Genomic DNA, 4,219 nt, shown 5'->3' on the forward strand with positions numbered 1-4,219 from the left:
TACATAGCAATGGAGGACTTCAGGTACTGAATATCTCCAGTGCTGTACGAGTTGATCAACTTTTGTCGTACTGCTTGCTGACGGATCATTTCTCACTCTGCTGCAGTTCCAGTTCCGCCCACTTGATGCGCCCATCCTCCAGCCAACAGAAATAACACAACACCCGGTTAAACTTCACCCGGGATCAGATTCATGTTGAGAGTCGACACCGGCAACCACTTACGAATTCCCGATGAGTTGCAAATTTTTCCCTGCATCTCACATGAGCAACTGGATATTCATTATTCCTTCTCTTCAGAGATGCTCCCCCCTGCACCCCCCCCCCCCCCCCCCTTCCCATCCCCCATTCCATCTCTCGGGAGAAAGTGATGTTCAAAGATGGAACGTATCTGAAAAAGAACCTTTATCATTAAATATTGCTAGTATCATACTCTGTGGTGTTAAGATGTCTTTGCACAAAATATCCTTCACACTCATATATATCCTATCTCCGGGTGACATCCCATCTCTTGCTCAAGGGGTACCTTCACCACATTTAGTCCCTCAATGTCCAGTACTTGATGGTACACAAAAATGCTGGAGAAACTCAGCGGGTGCAGCAGCATCCATGGAGGGAAGGAAATAGGTAACGTTTCGGGCCGAAACCCTTCTTCAGACTGATAGGGGTGGCGGGGAGAAGGAAGGAAAAAGGAGGAGGAGGAGCCCGATGGCTGATGAAGGGGAGGAGACAGCAAGGGCTAACAAAATTGGGAGAATTCAATGTTAATGCCCGCAGGCTGCAGACTCCCCAAGCGGAATATGAGGTGCTGTTCCTCCAATTGCCGGTGTTGCTCACTCTGGCAATGGAGGAGACCCAGGACAGAGAGGTCGGATTGGGAATGGGAGGGGGAGTTGAAGTGCTGAGCCACCGGGAGGTCAGGTAGGTTCTTGCGGACCGAGCCGAGGTGTTCGGCGAAACGATCGCCCAACCTCCGCTTAGTCTCACCGATGTAGATCAGCTGACATCTCGAGCAGCGGATGCAGTAGATGAGGTTGGAGGAGATACAGGTGAACCTTTGTCGCACCTGGAACGACTGCTTGGGTCCTTGAATAGAGTCGAGGGGGGAGGTAAAGGGACAGGTGTTGCATTTCTTGCGGTTGCAATGGAAAGTGCCCGGGGAAGGGGTGGTACGGGAGGGAAGGGGAAAATTGACAAGGGAGTTGCGGAGGGAGCAGTATTTGCGGAAGGCAGACATGGGGGGAGATGGGAAGATGTGGCGAGTGGTGGGGTCACGTTGGAGGTGGCGGAAATGACGGAGGATTATTTGTTGTACGTGACGGCTGGTGTGTGAAAGGTGAGGACTAGGGGGACTCTGCCCTTGTTGCGAGTGCGGGGATGGGGAGAGAGAGCAGTGTTGCGGGGTATGGAAGATACCCTGGTGCGAGCCTCATCTATGGTGGTGGAGGGGAACCCCCGTTCCCTGAAGAATGAGGACATTTCAGATGCCCTGGCGTGGAACGCCTCATCCTGGGAGTAGATGCGGCGTAGGCGGAGGAATTGGGATTAGGGGATGGAGTCCTTACAGGAAGCAGGGTGGGAAGAAGTGTAGTCCAGATAGCCATGGGAGTCAGTGGGTTTATAGTGGATGTCGGTCAGAAGTCTATCACCTGCGATGGAGATAGTGAGGTCAAGGAATGGTAGGGAAGTGTCGGAAATAGTCCAGGTGTATTTGAGTGCCGGATGGAAGTTGGTGGTGAAGTGGATGAAGTCAGTCAGTTGTGTGTGGGTGCAGGAGGGGGCCCCAAAGCAGTCGTCGATGTAACGGAGGTAGAGGTCGGGGATGGGTCCCTGGTACGTATTGAACAAGGATTGTTCGACGCACCCGACAAAGAGGCAGGCGTAGCTGGGGCCCATGCGTGACCCCATAGCTACGCCTTGTATTTGGAGGAAATGGGAGGAGTCAAACGTGGAGTTATTGAGAGTAAGGAGGAGAGTGTCAGTGGCTGGGTATAGGTTGCTCCTCTGGTCGAGGAAGAACCGGAGGGCTTTGAGGCCATCTTGGTGGGGGATGGAGGTGTAGAGTGACTGGACGTCCATGGTGAAGATGAGGGGGTGAGGGCCTAGAGAATGGAATGCGCAGAGGCGGCGGAAAGTGTCTGAGGTGTCTTGAACATAGGTAGGAAGGGATTTGACCAAGGGGGATAGGATGGAGTCAAGGTATGTGGAGATGAGTTCGGTGCGGCACGAAGAGGCAGAGACAATGAGTCTACCGTAGAAATCTATCACCTGCGATGGAGATAGTGGGAAGTGTACCTCTCCGGGGTCCAGCACTTGACGTCCGTTTCTGAAAGTGTCCCTAGTAACAGCACGCATATGAGACAGTCTTTTGTTTCGGAGCTATTTGCAATGAACATGACAAGGACCGTTGCATTATTCTTCAGACCCTCTTCACAAATCCATACTCTGCGAAGAGGTGGGCAACCATCTCATCTGCAGACGGAAATAGGCCCTTTGGTCCACCAAGTCCGCGACGACCAGCGATCCCTGCAAACCACCACTATCCGACATACACTAGGGACAATTTAAAATATTACCAAAGCTATTTAACCTACAAACCTGCACATCTTTGGAGTACGGGAGGAAACCAGAGAACCCGGACAAAACCTATGCAAGTCATCGGGAGAATGTACGTACAGATATCTCCCGTAGTCAGGATCGAACCTACGACTTTGGTGCTGTAAGACAGCAACTCGACAGCTGAGCCACTGCTGAGTCAGACAAACTGGCCAGTCTGCTCAAGGAACCAGGCCACGGGATCCATCGAGTTATTGTTGTGCAGTGGCTGCAGGATGTTCCATGCTGATCACTGCACAATGGACATGGTCAAAGGTGTTGGTCTGGAAAAGACTTATCCACAAAGGACAGGTCATTCAGTAATGTCCAGCTGATCGCTGCCAGGCCCATCCTTCACAAAACTGGGGGCAGGTAGAACCTCAGCAGGTATTGATATTTGATGTCCACATGCTTCGGCTCTGTGCACAACTTGATACAAAGTATCTGGATTTTTTTCACCAAAATAAACTTGCTTCAGAATAATAAATATATACAAACCAAGAACAGTGCAGAATACGTGATTATGCCAGGCATCCGATCCACTCATGTGGTCCCATGGGGTGATCTCCCTTTCCTACTTTGAGGGGTGTCCCCACTGGACTGCCCTAAATCCTTCAGTCGTCAAAGCATTAAACAGAATATTTGGCCGTACTTTTAAAGAGAGCAGTAGAGATGGGTAGTTGATGCCGGTATGGACTTGGTGGGTCAACAGAACTGTGTCTGTGCTGTATGACTCTACGCCCTCTGGAGAACACTGCTGTTGGAATGGGGGGGGGGGGGTGGAGATATTCAGTGAGAGTGTAGTGGAAATTTTACACCAGTGAGAGTGAAGACATCACATCCCCGAAACGTCACCCATACATTTTCTCCAAATATTTTGCATGACGCGCTTAGATACTCCACCTTTTGTGCAAAAGAGCAAATGCAATTCATTCCTGCACATATTGGGATGTGTCTCGCTTTGCTCTGGGAATCTGGAATAGAATGCGAGTCAGAAGCAGCACTGATCATTTCATCAATTCACTGGGAAAATGTGAGGGACGAAAATTCTAATGCCGATTCGCTGTGAATAGTACATGCAAATAGCGATGGAAGTTGCTTACACTCGTACGAACCGTCCACAAAGTTACATGAGAATTTGTTAACGTGGAACCCTCAAGTTCTGAAGAAGGGTTTCGGCCCGAAACGTCGCCTATTTCCTTCGCTCCATAGATGCTGCTGCTCCCGCTTAGTTTCCCCAGCAATTTTGTGAACCTTCGATATTCCAGCATCTGCAGTTCCCTTTTGAACACTGCAAGTTAATCTGGTGCTCGTGAATTAAAATAGTTCAAACTGCGATGGCCGGGAATCGAACCCGGGTCAACTGCTTGGAAGGCAGCTATGCTCACCACTATACCACCATCGCTACATAGCAATGGAGGACTTCAGGTACTGAATATCTCCAGTGCTGTACGAGTTGATCAACTTTTGTCGTACTGCTTGCTGACGGATCATTTCTCACTCTGCTGCAGTTCCAGTTCCGCCCACTTGATGCGCCCATCCTCCAGCCAACAGAAATAACACAACACCCGGTTAAACTTCACCCGGGATCAGATTCATGTTGAGAGTCGACACCGGCAACCACTT

At 50.3% G+C, this 4,219-nt stretch overlaps 1 non-coding gene across 1 annotated transcript; it reads right to left on the reverse strand.

Moving 5' to 3' along the window:
• Positions 1 to 3,926: 3,926 nt before the first annotated feature.
• Positions 3,927 to 3,998, reverse strand: trnag-ucc. Its single transcript has one exon. It is a non-coding gene; the product is annotated as a tRNA-Gly (tRNA).
• Positions 3,999 to 4,219: the final 221 nt, after the last annotated feature.

Source organism: Amblyraja radiata, chromosome 41 (genome assembly GCF_010909765.2).
Source record: "Amblyraja radiata isolate CabotCenter1 chromosome 41, sAmbRad1.1.pri, whole genome shotgun sequence".
In the NCBI taxonomy this organism is placed as follows: Eukaryota; Metazoa; Chordata; class Chondrichthyes; order Rajiformes; family Rajidae; genus Amblyraja; species Amblyraja radiata.